Source organism: Panicum virgatum, chromosome 7N, assembly GCF_016808335.1.
Source record: "Panicum virgatum strain AP13 chromosome 7N, P.virgatum_v5, whole genome shotgun sequence".
In the NCBI taxonomy this organism is placed as follows: Eukaryota; Viridiplantae; Streptophyta; class Magnoliopsida; order Poales; family Poaceae; genus Panicum; species Panicum virgatum.
In genome coordinates, this window is record NC_053151.1 from 27251952 (window position 1) to 27275602 (window position 23651).

At 42.7% G+C, this 23651-nt stretch overlaps 1 long non-coding RNA gene across 1 annotated transcript; it reads right to left on the bottom strand.

Annotated features, from left to right (window-relative positions):
* Positions 1–14758: 14758 nt before the first annotated feature.
* LOC120682593 lies at positions 14759–23334 on the bottom strand. Its single transcript, XR_005678498.1, has 2 exons — positions 23220–23334; positions 14759–14868 (listed from the first exon to the last, which is right to left on the bottom strand). It is a non-coding gene; the product is annotated as an uncharacterized LOC120682593 (long non-coding RNA).
* Between the last annotated feature and the right edge of the window lie 317 nt (positions 23335–23651).

The window sequence follows — 23651 nt, forward strand, 5'->3', positions numbered from 1 at the left end:
GCCTTATCCTTGCTTTGTCTTGAAGAAACCCGAAGGGGTTGCTGATGAGATGGTGGTTGAGGAGGTGGAACAAGGGGCTTTGGCTCTTGTTGGCCCTTATACCACGAAAGAGCGGGATTCGTTTGTGAAGTGTTGTACAGATCAAGTTCGGGTGAACCGATGTTTAATTGAGATGAAAGTTTGTTATAGTGCCCGAGAGGCTGCACGAGACAAAAGGGGCCGATCCCCGTCTGTCTCAGTGTCTTCAGCGAAGGATGGTGATGACCATACTTCGAAGAAGGCAAAGAAAGCAGGTCAAAAAGTCGGCATCAGCCGCTATAGCTTCGCGTTCCCTGACGGCGGCTCAAGGAAGCTTCGGGAAGCCTCCAGTCGCGCCAAGTGTGAAGCCTGGCAGGACTGAGAGTGCTACAAAAAAAGGTATTTTTTCGTCCGGTTACTCTTTCTGCATTGATAAGAAAGATATGGGTAGTGTTGGTTTTATGAAGGAACTCTGAACAACGGAGTGTGGGTCCCCTTGGCATTTGCGTGAAGGGAGGAGAGTTGATCTTTATCTTGATCAGTTTGGCTCAATTTTTGCGCGGACACTGTCATCTCTGTTTTTTTTTGTGATATTCACTCAAGGCCACGCGGTCCCCTTCGGATGGTGAATCTGCTTGATTATGATAGCGATGAGGAGACCGTTGCTATCCCATCGGCAAAGGTTCCTAAAGAGAGGGATGCCGAGAAGGCCGTTGCTGTCAGGGACATGGAGGTTGTTGGAGGGAGAGGGGAACCCCCCAAGAATGGAGACCAGGATGCTGGAGTCCCCGACACTGCTGATGCTGCGGCGAAACTGAAGGGGTCCACACCAAGTGGGGGGATCATCATGAGGTTCATGAAGCACCCAAGGCGCCCTCAAACGAAGGTGGTGAAAAGTTTTTCGAGCTAGGTACTCTTCTTGTCCCTCGTCCCGTTGCTTTTCAGGGCCCTGATATTGATCCATGCCTTCGGTATGCACTTGAAGTAGATGTTGCGAATATGATGTCAGTGCTTGGGGACATGTTGGAGCTGGGACCTTCATATACTGGGACATCTGTCCGTGGTGATACCGGAGGTCCGCCAGCCCCAATCGAAGATGTTGAGAGTTTTGACTCCGAAGGTAAGAGACTGGTGGGTTGTTGTTTGTTTGAGGATTATTTTTGAAGTCATGCTAACTGCCGCTAGGGTTTTGCAGGTTTCTTGAAGAGTTTGAGTGTGTATGGCACTGGGGATCTTGCCAGGATCACTGCGTCTTTGTGCATGAAGGTATATTCCTCTCCTTGCCTTTTAATTTTTGATGGTAGATATGTGGTAAAGTTTTTGTTTTTGATTTACCTCAGGCCCTTTTGGCGAGACGTTCCGCTATTAACAGTGCCAGGAGGGATGAGGAGTAGTGTTTGGCCGCATCTTCAAAAATCCTCCAGCTAACTGAGGAAAACAAAAGGTTGAAGAAGGAGAATGGGGCTTTGGAGGACGTTCGCGTGTCTTTGAAGTCCCATAACCAGGTCTTGACCGAGAAGGTGGCTGAGCAAGAGGAGATTATGCAAAAACTGCAAGAGAATATCAACCTCAATGATGGCGTGTTGGAGAACCTCCAGGCTACGGTTGATAGGGATAGCATAACCATAAGAAACCTTCAGACGGAGGTTCGCCAATTGAAGGCTGACATAGAGAAAAAGAACAGTCTTATAGAAAGACTTTAGAAGGAGGCCTAAGAAGATAAGGTGGTGTGGGATGCAGCCTCGCAAGAGATTATAGCAAAGAGCGCGGACATTCGGGAGGAGTATTGGAAGGCTTTAGCCACCTTCGGGGCTGAACCTCACCCTATGCAGCTGGTGGGGAGGAAGGTGCATCTGGGTTGCTGGATTGGCTACTTACTGAATTCGGTGTGCTGGGAGACGTGCTTAGTATGGTTTCGGACAATACTGCCGTCATGGCTTGTGAGGCAGTGTTGGCCGTTCTTGCTCGTGAAGGATGTCCGGAGCTCGATAAGATCGGGTCCCGAGACTATGTGTTCCCCAGTTATTCCGAACTAGAGGGAGATGTGAAGCGGGTTCAGATGGTGAAGAAATTCTTCTTGAGGAAATTTTGGAAGGTTTCTGGGCGGGAGATCGTAAGGGAGGCGGCCCAGCGGAGATTGGAGGAGGTTCATTTCCCCTTCCTCTTTCTCTTGTGTTTCCGGTGCTCCTGCAAGTTTTTGTTGTGTTTTATTAAGAAGTTGGTAGAGCTGAAACTCATTTGTTTTTGTAGGCGAAGAGAGCTCGTGAGGCTGCAAAGGGTGTTGTTGATGAGGGCATGCGTCCGGAGGACGTAGCTGGAGGCTTGGGAGCAAGCTTGGATTCTGGTGGCGAAGACCCGAAGGTGTAGATACTGTGGGTCGGCTATGCAGTTTGATTTTGGTGGAAATTTTATGGGAAGGAAATGTAATGTATTCCCAAACTTGCAAACAGGCTACTGTAGCTATTGCTTCTGCGCAGAATTTTCTTCCACTTTGGATTTGTCAGGGTGGTTTGGTGGCTAACGGCGTGGACCCGCGGTATAGCTTCGCTCATCCAGGTGCTAGCGTAGCAGAGTTTTTGTGGTTCATGGGTAGAAGCTCTTTGTAATTATTTAACAACGAGGTGCCAACAAAACTTGTGAACGCATTTGATTTGGCAATGAAATTTGTTCCATCCTTCGAGATGATTGCCAACTGTATGTTGCTGTGATTGTGTAACTTGGTCCATCCTTTGAGATGGTTATTTTGTTAAAGTGTTTGTGTGAGTTGGTATTTGTGGAACAAAAGTTTCTTATTTGAAACATCTCCCCCCTCCTTAACTCTTGTGTGCCAAAGATCACTTTATTGGGGTTGGGAAGGATGCGCATGATATTTTAAAAGCGTCTCCCCCCCCTCCATTGCATATCCTCTCCGAGGTCAGATGTTCCGAGGGTTTGGGTTTCCGGTCCTTTTCTTGGATCGAGAGTTTCTTCCCTTTTAGGGGTATATTGTTCCTTTTGTTTTTCGAGCCGGAGTCTTTGTTGATTCGATCCCTTTTCATTGGGTCGAAAATCCCTTGACTTTTTAGTGTATCGTGAACACTTTAGTTTTGGTACACCGAAGGTTTTGTGGCCCCGATCCCCTTTCATTGGGTCGGAAGCCCCTTGGCTTTTTAGTGTATCTTATACACTTTTATTTGTAGGCCGAAGGTTTTGTGGCCCCGGTCCCTTTGTTTGGGTCGGAAGCCCCATTGGCTTTTTAGTGTATCTTATACACTTTTATTTGTAGACCGAAGGTTTTGTAGCTCCGGTCCCTTTGTTTGGGTCGGAAGCCCCTTGGCTTTTTAGTGTATTTTATACACTTTTATTTGTAGGCCGAAGGTTTTGTGGCTCTGGTCTCTTTGTTTGAGTCGGAAGCCCCTTGGCTTTTTAGTGTATCTTTTACACTTTTATTTGTAGGCCGAAGGTTTTGTGGCTCCGGTCCCTTTGTTTGGGTCGGAAGCCCATTGGCTTTTTAGTGTATCTTATACACTTATTTGATAAGTATGCAGAGTTTATTATGAACATGAATTCTGTTAACTTAGAGAAAATTCGCCTAGAGAGTAAATGCAAAGGTCGATGCTTGCAGCCTTGTGGCTGCTTCGACATGAGTCATTTTTGAAGGGAAGGTTAACTCTTTATTGATGGAATAGAGTTTACATGCGGATTCGCCTCATTAAAAACCTCACCCTCCGGATTGGAGGTCCCTTCTGTGAGGAAAAGAGTACGGTCCGAAGATTTGAAAAGAGGAAAAAGGAAAAACAATGCGAAGGTTCGAGGCTGCTTATATTTTGCAACTCGACCTTTTACACTTTCGACTTAAACATAGTATTATTTGAGGCTGTCTGCATTCTATGAATGCTGTAGCTCGTTTCCTTCGGGGTCTACCAGGTGGTAGGATCCTGGCCTGTTAGAGTAGAGGACTAAGTAGGGTCCGTCCCAATTGGATTGTAGTTTTCCAACAGTTGTGTCGTTTGGTTTCCTCTTGAGTGCCCAATCACCTGCTGTGATGGATTTTTTCAAGACTTTTTTATTCCTCCACTTTTTTGTTTCCTTTTGGTACTGTTCGAGGTTTTCCAAAGCTTGCAAAATGTCGAGCTCGGTGAGGTCTGCTTCAACCGAAGGTTCGATGTGGTATTGAGCTCTAATGCTCTGATGTTTGAGTTCCTCCGGACTCATTGCCTCTGGTCCATACAATAATCCAAATGGCATGAATTTTGTGGCCCTGCATTCGGTAGTGTTGTGTGACCAGACAACCTTCGGAAGTTCAGCGGCCCATTTTCCTTTTTTTAGACCAAACAAACATTTCTTGATTGCTGAAAATATGATTCCATTGGCCCTTTCTACTGCGCCGTTTGATTGTGGGTGATACACGGACACAAACATGAGCTTCGTGCCAATTGAGTGGCAAAATTCTCTGAAGTGTTGACAGTCGAACTGTTTGCCATTGTCTATAGTTAACTCTTTTGGTACGCCAAATCTGCATATGATATTCTGCCAGAAAAATTTTCTGACAGCTTCGGATGTGATGTTTACTAATGGCTTGGCTTCTACCCATTTGGTGAAGTATTCCACTGCCACGACTGCATACTTGTAGTTGCCTTGTGCCGTCGGGAGAGGGCCAACGAGGTCCATTCCCCATCTCTGAAGCGGCCAAGCCGGAGGTATGAGTTGTATTTCTGCCGAAGGTCTGTTTGATTTTGGACCCATCATTTGACAACCTTCGAAAGTCTGACGATTTGCTATGCGTCTTTTAGTGCCAAAGGCCAGAAGAAGCCATGCCTGAATGCTTTAGCGACAAGTGGCCTGATGCCAATGTGTGAGCCACAGAGTCCTGAGTGAATTTCTTTTAGCAACTCTATGCCTTCTTGTGTTGGTATGTACTTGAGCCAAGGAGCTGTAACTCCTGATTTGTATAGCTCTCCTTCAAATATGATGTAGCTTCTTGCTCTTTGAGACATTCTCTTTCCTTCAGTTTCATCTGCAGGCTCAAAGTGTCCCCGAAGGTACGCCATGATCGACGATCTCCAATCTTCGCTCAGAATTGCGTTGATTTTCTTTTCTTTGGCTTGTTTGGTCGAAGGTTTTGTTATCTTCTCGTAGAATACGTCCAGAGGTAGCAGCTCTTTGCGTGATGCGGCCTTTGCCAGTTTGTCTGCTTCATGATTCTGACTTCTTGGAATATGCATCATAGTGAATCCCTTGAAATATTTTTCCATTGACCTGACTGCCTCCAAGTACAGTTTCATTTTTGGCTTCTTGGCTTCGGATTCTTACTCGACGTGATCTATGATGGCCTTCGAGTCTGTTTTGACCACAAAGTTGGGGTGTCCAAGTGCCTTCATTTTCCTGAGCCCCAGCAGCAGTGCTTCATATTTAGTGGTGTTATTTGTGCTGGGGTCTGGATCACTGAACTCTAAGCGAGCGGCATATCTTAGTTTGGCGCCCGAAGGTGATTCGATAATTGCAGAAATTCCCACACCTTCGTTGCACCAAGCCCCATCGCAGTATATTACCCATGGTTCAATTGGTGCATCCTGCTCGAAGGTTGGAGATGTCCAATCTGAGATAAAATCTGCCAAGACCTGGGATTTTATAGCTATCCTTTTTTCGAAGTCAATGTAGTGTTCTGAAAGTTCAGCTGCCCATTTGGTGATTCTTGCCGAAGCTTCTCTGTTATGGAACAGATCATGGAGGGGTTGATCTGTTACTGATATGATTTTATGAGCTTCGAAGTAATGTCTAAGCTTTCTTGAGGCCGTGACAACTGCATAGGCAATTTTTTCTATTTCAGAGTAGAAGAGTTTGGATCCTGAGAGTGCTTCTAAGACAAAGTAAACTGGGAGTTCTTTTTGTCGACCTTCGACTGTCCGCTCGACCACCAGAGCGGCACTGATGGCTGTCTGTGACGCGGAGGTGTAAAGCAGTAGCTGATCCTACGAATCGGGTGATGTCATCTTGGTCATGCATTCCAGATGGTCCTTGAGTTCTTGAAATGCTTTTTCTGTTCTTCGCCTCACTTGAACTTGCTTGAGCTTCGGAGGGTTTTAAAGAATGGAAGGCTTCGGTCGGCTGCTCGAGGGATGAATCTGTTCAGAGCTGCGATCCTTCCTGTTAGTTTTTGGACATCCCTGATGGACCTTGGCTCTTCCATGTTTCTGAGCGCTTTGACTTTGTCTGGGTTTGCCTCTATTCCTTTGGTTGATACCAGGCAGCCTAGGACTTTGCCCTTATCAACACCGAAGATGCACTTTTCAGGATTGAGACTCAGATTCGCCTTTCGAAGGTTGGCGAAGGTTTCTGCCAGGTCCGCTACATGGCATTTTCTGTTTACGCTTGTGACCACGATGTCGTCAACATATGCTAGCACATTTCTTCTTAGCTGAGATTCTAAGACCACTGACGACATTCTTGAGAAGGATTGCCCTGCATTTTTCAGACCTTCGGGCATTCTGACGAAGCAGTATGTTCCGAAGGGTGTTGTGAAACTTGTTTTGTCTTCATCCTCTTTTCTCATCCAAATCTGGTGATAGCCTGAGAAACAATCTAGTAGGGACATGAGCTCGCTGTTTGCGGCGTCGTCCACTACTTTATCAATTTTTGGCAGGGGAAAGTCGTCCTTCGGACAAGCTTTGTTGAGATCTGTGAAGTCTATACAAATTCTCCATTTGCCATTTTTCTTTTTCACTGGCACTGTGTTGGCCAGCCAAGTAGGGTACTTTACTTCTCTAATGACCTTCGCGTCAAGAAGCCTTTGGACCTCTGCTTGACGGCGGCGACCTTTTCATCTGACATCTTGCGAACTTTCTGCTTTTTTGGCCTTATCTTCGGGTCGATGTCTAATCTGTGTTCGATGATATCCCTGCTCACTCCACGAAGGTCACTAGCGGACCACGCGAAGACATCCTGGTTTTTTCTCAGGAATTCCAGCAGGTCTTGCTCTTCCTCTTTACTGAGGGATGCACTGATTGTTACTTGCCTTTCTGGCAAGTACTGATCTAAGGGTACTTTCTTGGTCTGGCATTCTGACTGAAAGGTTTCTTTTTCTTTGTCTATTTTTTCCTCTTTGATTGGCGGGGGTTTTTTGTCAGCTTCGACCATATGGACGTTTTTTTTGTCTGGGAGCGACACCCTGCTCGATATCTCTTGCCATATGCTGGTTTCCATGGACACTGATTATTCCTTTTGCTGCGGGTACTTTCATGCACATGTACAGTTGGTTGACAACTGCCTCGAACTTATTGATGAGGCCTCGCCCGAGGATGGCAAGGTATGGATAATTCATTTCCGCAACATCAAAGGTGATGATTTCCATTCTTGGGTTGGCCATGTCTCCGAAGGATACTGGCAGTGAGATTTTGCCCAGAGCATTGACCTTTTTTCCCCCCAAAGCCCATAAGTGGGTAGTCCGAGGGTTGGAGCAAATTGCGATCGATGTTCATGCGATCGAAGGTGCTGGAGAAGAGGATATCAGCTGAGCTGCCAGTGTCGACCAGGATTTTGCCGATGGTCCACCCTTGGATATTGGCTTCAATGACCAATGCATCAGTGTGCGGGTAGCTGATCAGATTTATGTCTTCTTCTGGAAAGCTGATTGGCATGTGAGACCACGGTGTCTTTTTTATCAGACCTTCGGGCATAATGGAATGGACTTGCCTGAAGTAGTTTTTCCTTTGTCTCTTGTTTTTGAACTCAAGAGAAGAGCCTCCAGAGATTGGCATGATCATTCCGAAGGTTGGGAGAGCTGGGGGCTGATTTCCCCGAGGGTTTTGCTGCTCCTGTTTTAGAGGAGGGCTTGGTGGGGGTGGCGGTAGTTCTTCTTCTTGGATCACGTGGGCTGTTTGTTGTGTTGTTTTCTGGCTTGGTTGTGGCGGAGGTTGCCAATTGTTTGGGTATGGGTTATAGCTGAAAGCTAGAATTGGTTGGAAAGTTGGGGTGAAGGGTAGCTGTGGAGGATGGTATTGCGATGGTGGGGGTGGTGGAGGTGGGCCTTGCCAACTGGTGTGGCCCACTAATTTGGCCTTATTTTCGGCCTCCATTCTTTCGAGGGTCTTTTTCTTCTCTGGGCATTGGTTGGTTCTGTGGCCAGCATCAATCCCATGAAAATGGCAGAACAGCTTCTGGGGACCTTCCGAAGGTTGACGTCCACGGCCCCTTCCTCGGCCACGGCCCCTGTTAGACTTGCTTCTTTTGTGGGGTTCTTGGTTGTTACCGTCGGTTTGCTTGCTTGAGTCTGGCTTTGTGGGTGGAGTCATGAACGGATCGATGTCAAAACCACTCTTGGGGTCTTGCGAAGGTTCGACTGGGAAAATGTACTGGTGCTGCTGATTGTTGTTGGCTTTGTTGCCAGTTTTGTTGCTGCCTCATTAGCTTTCTTTGTTCCACTCTTCTTCTGTGGTCTGCATCAGATTTTGTATACTTCTCGACCTCCGCGTACAGTTATGCAAGTGTTCTTGGAGGCTCTCTTGAGAGGTGAGATGCTAACTGATTCGGGAGTAGACCAGCAATGAATTTGTCTATTGGGGCCTTCTCAGAGAAATTTGGAGTTTGCGCCTTTTTTTTGGACGAATCTTCAGAGATAGTCTGGCAGTGATTCTCTGTCCATCTGGGTGCACTGAAATTCTTCGACAGAGTTCGTTATCGCCATCTTGAAGACTTGGAAGTCTTGTCTCAGCTTGGTTTTGAGCTGCGACCAGCTCTGTACGGTGAGTGGTTGGATGTATGAGTACCAATTTGTCACCGGACCTTCGCATGCCATGACGAAGGATTTTGCCATTATTGGGTCATCTCCACCGGCTGAAGTGATGGTGGCTTCGTAGGTCATGATGAATTGCGTCGGGTCAACCGATCCATCATATTTGGGGAGCTGTGTGGGTTTGTAACCGTATGGCCACGGGGTGCGTTGCTGCCCGGTTGAGAGCGGCGAGGTTGGGTCAAATGGAGAGTTTGGCTGATAGTAGGTTTGATCTGTGGAGATGTGGTTTGTTGGGCGAAGGTTCTGGAACTCGTTTTGCTCAGAGGACTGTGGAGGAACGTGAGTTGGAGATGGCTGGTTTTCAAACTCTTGTGAGTCTTGGAGTATCTTTCGGAGTTTCTCGACCTCCGCTTGCATTTCGGCCAGCTTGCGCTTGGAGTCAGCCAGCTTCTTGGCCTGTGCCACTGCTCTTTGTTTGGTGGCCAGTTGGGCGTTGTATATCTCTTTTTGCTTCTCTAGTGCTTTGAGTTTGAGAGCTGTTGCTGTGAGCTCATCATGCTGCACTTGTTCCAGGTCTTCATCTTCGGCTTGTTGAGCGTTGCTTGATGCTGCCGCTGCTGCCTTCTTTTGCTTCTGGGCATGGAGCGCTTGAGCTCGCTTTTCTTGTTCCGCGAGTTGAGCGGGGGTTGGTTCAGTAGAAGGTGCTTGACGCACCGGGATGTCGTGAAGGATGGGACCTTCGGGGAGGACATAACCTTCGGCATCGGTGATGGGTGGATTCGTAGGCTTCTTTTTGGCTGGGGCCATCATGGATTTGTTCTCGAGCTTAGAACACAGGTGGGCGCCTCTGTTGGGATCCAAGCGTGATCACCAAGCAAATGAAAGGAAGAAATGCAAAGCAATGACAGAACGGGAACAACAATAGCACAAAGTAAATTGCACAATGTATTGCTCAAGGATTCAACCCCTTACAATGTTGGGTAAAGGGGGCTATTTATACCCCCCGCCTTAATTACATCCTTCCGGGAATGCCCCTCCGGGATTCCCGGAGGTCCAGAGATAACGGCCAGGGTACAGCGGTAATTTTACATAGTCGGCGTGTTCGACTTGTATTCGTATTGTAGGGTCACGTTTGTCACGCTTCCTTGGCATCAACCTTCGGGTCAGACCTTCGGGGACCGCACACCGCGCAATCTTCGCAGTACTGGATTAGAGATGATCCGCCGATCCTCTCTGACTGCCCGCGCACCGAGCTCCCCGAAGGTCCTCTTCGGGCAGTTTTTCCCCCTCGCGTTCTTTTTAGACCTTCGGAACTCCCATCCGGGACGGCATACTCCGAAGGTCTCGCTCTTCACTTCCCTACGTAAGACAAGAAGAGCCATGCTTTTGCCAGAGGCATGTCATCAGGTTAGTAAATCCTTTTGTACAAAGTCCGTCGGTGACCGATCCCCAACAGCATCTAAATTACTCAACTCGATCGTTGTGTTAAAATAACCTCAAAATATGCATCTAAGTCACTTGCATCTATTATTATTTAAAATGAAAAAGTCTAAATTACTCCCCTCAACTATAGCCAAAATCTGAATAACCCCCTAAATTATAATTTGATTTAATTTACCCCATAAACTATGTCAGTTAGTTCATTTGACCCCTTAATTTAATTTGCCTTTTTTGTTTCTTCTTACACAAGTTGAATTTTAATTTCAAATTTTGTAGAGTAATAGTGTACATCACAATGCATATTAAAAAAATTATATATTTTTTATCTTTTTTATATAATATTGAACTCTAATCATTAATTTATTATTAAATATCTTAACCTATCAAAATAATGAAAAAAATGATGTATTTTTTAACATGTATTATGATATGTACTATCATCCTGTAAAATTTCAACTTAAAACTCCATCTATGTATAGAGAAATGAAAAGGACAAATTGTATTAGGGGGTAATTTGAACTAACTGACATAGTTTAGGGGGTAAATTGAACCAAGTTATAGTTTAGAAAGTTATGCAGACTTTGGCTATAGTTGAGGGGAGTAATTTAGACTTTTTCCTAAAATTTACACACCCCTCAATTATAGAAAGGAAAAAGTCTAGATACTCCCCTCAATTATAGCCAAAGTCTGGATAACCCCCTAAACTATAAATTGGTTCAATTTACCCCCAAAACTATGCCAGTTAGTTCATTTCACCCCTTAATACAATTTGTCTTTTTTATTTCTCCTTACACAAGTTGAATTTTAATTTCAAATTTTGCAGGGTAATAGTGGACATCACAATGCATATTAAAAAAAATTATATAATTTTTCATCATTGTTTTTCATATAATGTTGAACCCCAATTATTAATTTATTATTAAATATCCTAACCTATCAAAATAATGATAAAAATTATGATGTATTTTTTAACATGTGTTACGATGTGTACTATCATCCTGAAAATTTTCAACTTAAAACTCCATCAACGTATAGAGAAATGAAGAAGACAAATTCTATTAGGGGTAATTTGAACTAACTGGCATAATTTAGGGGGTAAATTGAACCAAGATATAGTTTAGGGGGTTATGCAAACTTTGGCTATAGTTGAGGCGAGTAATTTAGACTTTTTCCTTATTGAAATAATCTAATGTAACCCCTAAATTTGCATCTAAATTACTCTACTCAGTCATTGTGTTAAAAGAACCTCAAAATTAAATATGCATCTAAGTCATCTACATCTATCATCATAAAAAAAAGCATCTTGATGTACTTCTACTATATGCTTCTAATGTGCTCCCTCCTGTGTCTTTAGAAAAACCAACTCATTGTGTAGTGATGAGCATATCAATTTTCATAACAAACACATAACCTCTGAACACATGTGAAATGTATGTGGAGATGTGGTGCAAAGGAAGAAAAATTATGAGCAAGGAAGAAACATATATATTACGAAATTGTTACTATATGGAGTCTATCTATAAAATCTGGACAAAGACAAAACTAATAAATGTATGAGTACGTTGTTAAGTTATGAACAAATTAGAGAGAGCAAAGATAAATAATTTGGATGGGATGTGAAATTTATCCATAAGTTTTGTAACGCTCTGCTTTATTGGCCCGTCGAGGAGCTAGCGTGCCTTCTGCTGAACAAAATACTAGGAATTGGTAATAGAATGTTAGTTCTTCTTGAGCTAAAAAGAAAACTAGCACGTTCTTAAGTAAATGGGAGCAGGATATATGAAGTATCGACTATGCAGCTATTTGCACCCAAAAAATCAAATTTAATAATTTAACGATACTCTCATCAAATTTTTCGTTTGCTATCAATTTAATGTTAGCTTTAGGCATAGCCGTGCGTGGTCCTCCACTGTTTGTGGGTACCGTATAGCTGTGTATATGGTGTTGTATCCCTCAATAGACCCTACACGTTTCATTGGGCGCACCACCCGGTCGTTGATCGACACATATCAGGATGTATTGTTACCTTGTGATGCGTGAGTCGACACCACCGGTCCTTGTAGGAATGATTTCGGAAATTTGCGCATCTTTCAGACAACCGACGAAAAAGAGATCGACAGCAGCAACGGCACAAATGCATGAAAGCAGCCACAGCCCACAGACCATGAGAGCAGCGAAATCTGAGGGCCGCCGCCGTGTGTGTGCGCGGGGGGGGGGGGGGGGGGGGGGGGGAGGCGGGGGGCGGCGGCGGCGAGAGAGAGATGGTCATTGCACTTGATAAATCCATAAAACCTAGCTGATGCGGTCCGCACGCGCAGGAGCAGCTGCTGTTTGTTGCGTACTGGGACTAGGACGAAGGCGTGAGACCACTCGCGACGCAAGTTGCACGAAAGCAGGGCTGCACAGCCTCGCCATCCAACGACCACGCGACGTGAGGGGGGGGGGGGGGGGGACGGCAAGATCCGAGCCCTGTGCCGTGCCGTGCGTGGTGGGGCGCCGAGCGCGCACGACGACGCCGCTTGGCGCTTGCTGCGTGTGGTGTGGCAGTGGCAGTGGCAGCAGGCAGGCAAAATCTGCAGGCAGGGCAGCTAGCCCGGCCGGGTCCATCACCCATCAGCTGCTGCCCCAGCAGTTAAGGTCATTACCGTCAGAGCGACAGTAATTTTCTACGAGTAATTTTGTTGTAGGACACCCTTCAATGTTTATTTTTGCTGAAAGATATCATACAATGTTACATTGTTCAGTTATACTCATTTGTTGTTGGACAACAAATCCATTAAAATATTATTTTTTTAAGATGAAGGAGAGTGATGAATGAACTTAAAAATAACCATAACACTCGAATATTTGAATATTTGGATCCGGGTGACTAAACTCCCGTCACATCAGATATTTGGACACCAATTAGAAGTACTAAACATAGACTAATTACAACACCAATTGCATAAATAGGGGCTAATTCACGAGAAAAATCTATTAAGTCTAATTAATCTATCACTAGCATATATTTACTGTAGCATAACATGATCAAATTATGAAGGCAAAATATGCACTTTGGTCCTTCAACTTTGCTCCAAAGGTCAAGTTGGTCCCTCAACTTTCAAAAAGATCAATTTGGTCCCTCAACTTTTATTTTTAGGTCAAATATGTCCCTATACTAATGTAATGCTCAATAATACCATGAGACTATGCTAAAAAGTCATCTTTACCTTGGCTATTTTCTCTCCTTCACAATTTGCGCAAACATATGTTAACAGTGGTGCAACAAGTTAATTAAACATGTGCATGATATTCTTATATGATCTAGACTAAATTAAATACGAAAGGGCATTTCAACAAATACAAGAGACATCAAACTAGCGGACAGAATAATAGATCTATTGTGATCTATTATTGATTAATTACAACTATACAATATAGAAATTGAGTATGAGAAGGAGCTAAGGGTAAAAATAACTTTTCACATCTATCTCATGGTATTATGGAGCATCACATCAATATAGGGACAAATTTGACCTAAAAACAAAAATTGAGCGACCAAATTGGTCTTTTTGAAAGTTGAGGAACCAACTTGATCCTTGGAGCAAAGTTGAAGGACCAAAGTGGCTATTTTGTCAATTATGAACTAATTAGATTAGGATGCGGTTAACATACGGCTAGCCGTAATTTATGCCGGCCATACGGCCACTCCATTTTTGGTAAAAATAAAACATGCAGGCTAATCTTTCCTCTTCTGACAAAAAATTGGTAGACCAGGAGAAAAAGCTAGCACCAATCAGAACTAATTTTTTCACCAAGAAGCAACCCCACGCTACTGCCCCTCCCGATTTGCTTGCTTCTAGATGTTTCAACAAGTGCAATAAAAAAAGAAACTGTTGGGATCCCATAAGGAAATCTTTGAAAATCAGTAAGTAAATTAGAACATATACAAATGTATTTTCAGCCATCTAAATTTTAAACATTAACAAAGTTTCAAAACTACAAGTATACATGTGATTGTCTGATTGCCTCCACTGTTGTACTGACCAAAAGATTAGAGCTACTACAACTACTACCGAGCTGCTCATGAATCAGAATCGAGATTGAGCTGCAACTAAACTGCTGCCAATGATGATATGGTGAACTTCCAGGCCACTAAACACCAAGCTCTGAGAAAAAAAGGAAAGATGTCTTTATTATGATCAAAATTGAAAACTTAGAATTCTATAAGGGACATACCAAAAAGATACAATGGTAGAAACCTTACAGCTGAGGAGCATGTTATAGTGCCAATTCACCGAGGAAACTTGCAGGCCAAAAAAAGGCACATCAAGTTTTAGGTCCCAAACACCATTTTGCGTGGCTGAAACAAGCAAAAGGAAACATATATTAGTAAAAGAATAACAAATGCAATTAGTATTTGGAGTAAATATCAGCAAGGCTGAATACCTTTGGTAACAAACATTGCTAGTTCTATTTGACTTAATTCATGATCATATTATTTCCTCATTCAAAAACCATATTGTTAAATAAAACAAATGCATAATTTGCCTAATCTAGAACAACATTATTGTCTAATGAAGTACACATTTAGACAAAAAAATGCAAGAAATATACTTGCTCTCACTACATATATACTTATTTACTTGAGCTGGTTCATACTGCACATCATATCTGCTTCATGCTTTGTACTTGATCTCCCCTGCTGGATAATTTTGGAACTGCAATGTAACAGAAAAAATAGAGAGGAATTAGATAAAAGAGAACGCTATAAACATTGCCCAATAATTTGCATTGTTTTGCCTTGATCTTACCAATATATTGCTTGATTATAGTACATTTATTTGCCTATTCTCGTAGCTATTTTTATTTTCTAACTGCCTAATGATGTTCTGTAACTAATCAGATGCACCTGCAGGCATGTCATGTTGGTGGCATCTCAACTATAAACCCTAACACCAACTAATCTAGCTGCCTCTAGTCACGCAACTACATCGCCAAACATAAACAACCCACCAAGATCAAAAATTGAATGGTACAAAAAAAAAGGGAAATATGTGCAGGATTTGCAAGTCAACCAACTCATGCTGCTCCAAAATATATAAAGAAATGAGAAAGAGACTTTAATTTTGATTCAAAAAATGCTTGTGTTTGTTCAAGTATTGAAACCTAATCCATTTGGTCTATGATTGTAATGATGTAAAAGACTTGGTTCCAGACAAAATGAGTCTATCACATGAGACTTATGAAAATGCTTGAACTGAACATTTAAAATGCTATCTGAATAGCATTTAAATGACTACTAAAATTCATTAAAATGCTTTTGATAATACTAGTAGAAAGGTTTGTGAGTCACAGACATCCGGTATGTAGTTTACACTTGCCTAGTCAAGCCACCAAGCTAGTTTACAAAAATTGCCTGAACAATAGTAAAACTTTGCCTAACTAATAACAATACTTTGCCTAACTAATAATAATACTTTACCTGCTATCTAAGTACAATATATTGCCTAACTGAAAAGTAGTATTTTGCCTAACTAATAACAATACTTTACCTATCTAAGTACAATATATTGCCTAACTGAAAAATACTTTGTCTAACTAATAACCCAAACTAAGAAGAAATGTATAATTAGTTGCAGAAAATCATCGCTGGATCATTCAATCATTGAAAAAAATGGATGTGTTATGAAAAAAATGTAACTACTTATCTTACAAAACTAAAATATTCATTGACGGATCATTCAATCACTCACTGCTAGAAAACGGGGCATTCGTCCCTGCACGTTAGTACCGGTCGAACTTTCGACCGGTACTAACGGCGACATTTTGTACCGGTCAAAAAAAAGGAGCCTATTAGTACCGGCTCGTGGCTCCAGCCGGTACTAAAGAGCCGGCACGGACACCATTGTGCAACGGCTAGGAGTCATTTAGTACCGGCTGGAGCCACGAGCTGGTACTAAATGACTCCGAGGAAATTTAGTACCGGCTGGAGACACCAGCCGATACTAAATGAGGGATTTAGTACGGGCTAGTGTATTTAGTACCGGCTTGTGTCTCATTTAGTACCGGCTGGTGTCTCCGGTCGTTACTAACTCGCCCACTATAAAACGGGGCGCCTTCTTCCTCCCCGAACCCGAGCCAACCATTTCTTCACCAAGCTCGGGGTGCTTCCATGGCGTGAGAGAGAGGAGGTGCTGCCCATTTTTTCAATTTTTGTGGGGATTTCACTCATCCAAGTGTGTCAAAGGTTTGCAACTTCATCCTCTCTTGTTTGATGGTCTTTATTCTTTGTTTAATGCTCCATATTTAGAGAAATTTAGAATTTTTAGAAAGAGTGAGTATGAGCTTGATTTTTTTATTTATACATTATTTTGAGATGTATAGATCTGATAAATTGAACATAGAGAAGATTTATTAGATAGTTTGAATATGCCTAATTTCTAATGATTTGTTTTCAATTATTTTCAAATGTCATAGTTAGTTTGTTAGTTTGTTTCATTTTAGGTAGATAATTTTTTTGTTTTGTAAATTAGTTTTATTCAGTACTTTTACATGTATAATGATGATATTAGTTTTATTCATTAATTAATTTAGTTTAGTATTTGAACTGACATTAGAAACAAATATTTATTTCTTAATGCGATTTTTACGTCGATTATTTTGACACTCTAATGATGTATTTATTCGGACTCATATTGGAAAGCATCGAGAAATTTAAAAAATCGTTGTTTTCATTATGGTTGACAATTTATGTTTTCATTTTAATTCTAATAATTTATTTATTTTTTTACATTTATTTGATTAGTGTACTGAAATTAGTTTTGTTTCTTAATGAGACATATAATTGACCTGTTATTAATATTACTTCTTAGAAATGCCTTTGCAACATGATGTCTTTGAGTGTCGAGCTGGGGCTCGGATGGCGGTACGCAATCAATTGGAGCGCACCGGTCATTCGCTTGAGTTCCACCCTACAGAGCGTGTTGGTCTTGTTAGCGGTCGTATTCATCGTTTGATTAAGAAAGCTTTTCATATATTCTCCCTTGGCAAATAAAGCTGTAAATTTTATCGTGAATTTAATGTCGAGTTGCATGGTACTGATGATGATCGTGAGTTGATGGCTCGATATAATGCAAGACGTGAAGAGTCGGGGCTGGAGGAATATGACCGTTCAGTGTCAAGACTTCGAGAGGCAGTTCACAAGGCATCAGTCAAAAGATCTCATGATGAGTAGTTTGTATTAGGTAGCTAGCATGTAGTGTAATCTATATTTACTAATTTGGACTTTTATTTATCATGTTGTTTAATTTAAGCATGTTATGTGATGGATATTCGGACCTTTTGTATTTCAAAGTTAAATTCGTGGAAATGGCAATTGTATTTCATTATGTTATGTGCCAAATGATATGAATACAAGTAAAATAATATTGTTACTTAATACAAAATTGTAGATCGATGGACCAAGAATGGATGTACGGCAACCGGTGCACCATGGTGTGGATTAATGGTCTAAAGTCTTTTCTCGATGCGGCGGAGGCCCACAAGTCATCGAAAGGTTTCATGTGTTGTCCATGCCGCCTTTGCCAAAATAAAAAGGAATACTCTAAGAGAAGCACTCTACACGCCCACATTTATGAAAAGGGTTTCATGGATAACTATACTCTTTGGACCAAGCACGGTGAACCTGGAGTTGTGATGCAAGACGGGGAAGGAGATGATGATGATAATATTGCAGACTGGGCTCACTTATATGAAGCGGGAGCCTTTGAAGATGAACCCATGCACGATGCTGAAGAAATGGACGAGGTTGGAGAAAATACAGCAGAAGACCAACCACCTGATGAATTAGGTCAGGTTCTAGTGGATTCACAAAGAGACAGTGAAACTTTGAAGGAGTCAAAGAAGTTTGAGAAGATGTTGGAGGATCACAAAAAATTATTGTATCCAAATTCCAAGCAAGGACTGAAAAAGTTGGGTACGACACTTGAAATGTTGCAGTGGAAGGCAACTAATGGTGTCACTGATAAGGGATTTGAGGAGCTATTAGGAATCATAAAGAACATGCTTCCAGAGGAGAATGAACTGCCCTCTACGACATACGAAGCAAAGAAGGTTGTTTGCCCTCTTGGATTCGAGGTTCAGAAAATTCACACGTGTCCTAACGACTGTATTCTCTATCGTGATGAATATGAGAAACTGGATGCTTGTCCTGTCTGTGACGTGAAATGGTACAAGATCAGGCAAAATGATCCTGGTGATGTCGACGGGGAGCCCGTGAAGAAAAAAGTTCCCGCAAAGGTGATGTGGTATTTCCCAGTAATATCATGTTTGAAGCGCCTCTTCAGAAACAAGGACCATGCTAAGTTGATGCGGTGGCACAAAGAAGAGCGTAAGCAAGATCAGATGCTGAGACACCCTGCTGATGGGTCCCAGTGGAGAAATATGGATACAGAATTTCCAGATTTTGATATGGACCCAAGGAACATAAGGTTTGGTTTAAATACGGATGGAATGAATCCTTTCAACGAGTGGGGCAGCAATCATAGTACATGGCATGTGACCCTATGTATGTTTAACCTTCCTTCTTGGCTATGCATGAAGCGGAAGTACATGATGATGCCGGTGCTTATTCAAGGCCCGAAACAACCTAGCAATGAAATTGACGTGTACCTAAGACCGCTGGTTGATGAACTTTTACTGCTGTGGAAGAATGAAGGTGTACATGTGTGGGATGAGTGCAAACAGGAGAATTTTGACATCCGAGCATTGCTTTCGTAACCATCAATGATTGGCCTGAACTTAGTAATCTCTCCGGTCAGTCGAATAAGGGGTACCAGGCGTGCACCCATTGCCTTGATGAAACTGATAGCTTTTATTTGAAAAATTGTCGGAAGGTTGTATATATGGGTCATCGTCGATTCCTGCCCCTAAACCACCCCTTGAGAAAGAAAGGAAAGCATTTCAAAGGGGAGCCAAAAACTCGTGCTAAGCCTATGTTTTGTGACGGAAAACGTGTTTTCTCGATGATAAAGGATGTTCGTGTAGTGTTTGGAAATGGCCGTGGCAGCCAACAAGTTCCGAATGATGAAAGCGGACGTGCTCCAATGTGGAAGAAGAAGTCAATATTGTGGGAGCTACCTTATTGGGATGTCCTGGACGTACGCAATGCAATTGATGTGATGCACTTGACAAAGAATCTTTGCGTGAACCTGCTAGGTTTCCTGGGTACGTATGGGCAGGCAAAAGATACCTTAGAAGCAAGACGTGATCTAAAAAAAATGAAACAACGAGAAGACTTGCATCCTGAAAAGAGAGAGAAAGGACAACACTACTTGCGCCCTGCTAGTTACACTCTCAGCAAAGAGGAGAAGAAAAGTTTGTTTGATTGCTTGAACAGTATGAAGGTACCATCTGGGTACTCCTCGAATATGCAAGGAAGAATAAATATGAAAGAGAAAAAGTTCACAAACTTAAAGTCTCATGACTGCCACATCCTAATGACTCAATTGCTTCCGGTTGCGCTAAGGGGTATTCTACCAGAGAATGTCATATTCGCGATTGTTAAGCTATGTGCCTTCCACAATGAAATTTCGCAAAAGGCAATCGATCCAAATAAGCTCACAAAGCTACAAAATTACGTGGTCCAATGTCTTATTAGCTTTGAGATGGTATTTCCACCTTCATTCTTTAATATTATGACACATCTTCTGGTTCATATTGTGAAAGAGATAAACATTCTAGGCCCTATATTTCTACACAATGTGTTCTCTTTCGTGGGGTACATGGCAGTCCTAAAGAAATACGTCCGCAACCGGTCTCGCCCAGAGGGATGTATCGCTAAGGGCTATGTAACAGAGGAGGTCATTGAGTTTTGTGTTGACTTTATTGATGATTTAAGTCCAATTGGAGTTCCCATGTCACGCCATGAGAGGAGACTGAAGGGAAAGGGCACACTAGGGAAGAAATCTAATATGCAAATTCCTGAAAGTGAAATCCGCAAAGCAAACTTCACCGTTTTATAGAATTCAACTCTCGTGGCTCCATATATGGACGAGCACATGAATATTGTACGTTTCGAAAACCCACAAAAGTCTGAGGCCTGGATTACACGTCATCACATAGATAGATTTGCTATTTGGCTCAGACGAAAACTCATGGGTAACAGAACAATTGATGAACAACTTCAATGGCTGGCTAGGGGACCATCGATCACAGTAATGCAATACCAAGGGTACGAGATAAATGGATATATATATTTTACACAAGAGCACAAGACGAAAAGAGCACTAACCAAAATAGCGGTGTGCGTATTGATGCAATAGGCAATGATGGGAATAAAGATAGCTACTTTGGTGTCATTGAGGAGATATGGGATCTTGACTATGGGCCTTTGAAGATTCCTTTGTTTCGGTGCCAATGGGTGAACCAAGCAGGAGGAGGCGTAACAACAGACCAGTACGGGATGACGATAGTGGACTTCAAAAAAACTGGATATAAAGACGAACCATTCGTCCTCGCCAAGGATGTCGCGCAGGTGTTCTATGTGAAGGACATGTCTAGCAAACCTAAGAAAAATCAAGGCAAATCCGATGACAAGCCAAAATGCCACATAGTTCTTCAAGGAAAAAGAAAAATTATTAGAGTTGGAGACATTTCGAATAAGTCAGAAGACTTTGATCAGTTTGATGACCATCCTCCATTCTCTGTCGATGTTGACACCAGCATCCTATTATCCAAAGAGGATGCTCCTTACTTACGCCGCGATCACGATCAAGGGACATTCGTAAAAAGAAAGGTTATCAATGTTCCATTGAATAATGATGTGTAATCATTATGTTGTATACTTTGATGTTAATGCAATCAAATGATTTATGTAATATATTTAGTACATATATCTATTTTCTATCATTTTCTTGAATTTATTGCACATAAAACAGATTCAAGTGAATTGAGAACTATAATTTAATCTCAATACTTTGAATTTAGTGCCAAAAACTAATACTTCTTAAGACTAAGGTATGTAAAGCGTAATATCATATTTTTGCATGGTGAAAATAATAAATATATCAATTTTTTATTCTTTTATATAATTTATTGCACACAAAACACATTGAAATGAATTAAAAACTATAATTTAGTCTCAATACTTTGAATTTAGTGCAAAAACTAATACTTCTTAAGACTAACGTATGTAAAGCGTAATACCATATTTTTGCATGGTAAAAATAGTAAATATATCAATTTTTTATTTTTTTACTGAATTTATTGCACACAAAACACATTGAAATGAATTGAAAACTATAATTTAGTCTAAATACTTTGAATGTAGTGCAAAAACTAATATTTATTAAGATTAAGGTATGTAAAGCGTAATACCATAATTTTGCATGGTGAAAATAGTAAATATATCTATTTTTTATTCTTTTATTGAATTTATTGCACACAAAACACACTTAAACGAATTACAAAACAACTAGAAAATCTAATATAGCAGAAAACATCTGGGTGTGTTTAGTACCGGGCCATGGATATGTCCGGTACTAAACTGCGTCCCAAAATTTTCCCGCCAGTTGGGGGCGTTTAGTACCGGGCCACGCCCGGTACTAAACTGCGCGGGAGGCAGTTTAGTACCGGGCCAAGCCACCACCCGGTACAAAACTGGTTATCTTATAGGGGGATCGGGGACTTAGCCGTTTCGATCCCCTCCTTCTTCATCCTCAGCGTCGTCGTCGCCCCCTCCGTCGTCGTGGCCGCCACCGCTGCTCCGCACCGCCCCCTCTGCTCCGGGCCCTCCGCTGCGTCGTCCTCCGTGCCGTCGACCTTCCTCCGCACCGCGCCGCGACGTCCCCGCCGGATTCGCGCGTGCTCGCCATCGATCCGCGAGCCCTGGCGCCCTCCTCGCCGTCGTCCTCCACGTCGGCCCTCCTCCTCGCCGGCGTCCTCCGCGCCGGCCCCTCCTCGCCGCCGTACTCCGCTACGCGCCGCCCTCGATCCGCGCCAGCTCGGCTCCCGCGCCACCACCGGATGCCAAGCGCTACGCCGCCGCGCCGCGCCCGCTGCGCCGCCCTCCTCCGCAGCGTCCAAAGCCATCCTCCGCCGCCCGCGCCACCACCGGCCTTCCTGCGCCCGCCCTCGATCCGTGCCGGGAACCTACCGACGGTAAGGCGCGCTCCCCGTCTCCGGCCAGCGGTGGCTCTGCGCGCCGGGAGGGGCTGACGTCAGCCCTCTAGGGTGCTAACGTCAGCCTATTTTATGTGAGCACATGCACTTTTTTTTGCAGAGATACCAAAAGGGTGACATAAGAAAACTTCGAAGTACGTATAACATTAGTAACAATTTCTTGTATTTAATTCCATGCAGGTACTAATTAAACTATTGGTGTTTATTTGTTGTTGACAGATTTGGAATATGAAAGAGAACCTCATCGAACCAGAAAGAATCAGGGCAATTCAAGAAGCACTCTATGGATTCCTGTTGGATGAGGTGATAAATCCAAAAGGTGAATTTCATTCCATTCCAAGGATAAGTGTGGCTCGAGCTGATCAACTTAACAAACGTCGCAAGAAGGATGCCGGTGCCGATGACGATGCAGATGATTAGAATTATTGAAGAATTTGTCGGAAAAAACTTATGAGAATTCGTACTTGAAAATATTATTGTCTTTTATCCATGTATGTATATAATTTCTAACATTTTTTTATCCATATATGTATATAATTTCTTTTATTTGCTTTGCTCCATATACAAATATGAATTCTAGATACGAGTACGAATACACAAACCGTTGCGAGTACGACTACTAATACTAATTAATTGAAATTGAAAGAAAAAGAGAACAAACATAAAGGCTCAAAAAGAAAAAAAATTCTTTTAGTACCGGTTACTGCTCGGCCTAGCTGCTGGCGTGGCCAGCAATTTAGTACCGGGCCAGCTGACCGGTACTAAGTGCGCGTGCACTTAGTACTAGAGGAGCGGTACCGGTCGGAAAACCGGTACAAACCGGGAGTTCCCAGCCGATACTAAAGCCCACTTTACTAGCAGTGCCTGACAAAAACTGGATGCGACGGACCTGTCTGTGGAGGTTGACGAGCTCCTTGCACGAGTGCTTGAGCTATACAACTACGGTACCCTGCAGAAAAAAAAAGAACATGGATTGCCTCATGCCCAAAAAAATGGATTGTTGCTCAAATTTAAAAAAAGGAAAATGCCATGCAGTGGGGGGGGGGGGGGGCATGATTGTTGAAGCCGCATGGCCTTGTTGCCTCTTGTGTTCTCTTGGCATTGTAATGAGTAATCCTTTCCTGTAGAAGAGTGGTAGTCATGCATAAAAACACATTAGCCAGGGAGAGAGACAAATGAATCATATGGTAGAATGCAAAAAAAAGTTGCTTCCGAAAAAAAGCTGGTTCCGCAATTTAGTTGAATTGGTTTAGCAAATATAGTAAATATAGTTTTTAATATTACAAGTATAGTTGCTAGCTTCTTCCATGCGACCACACAA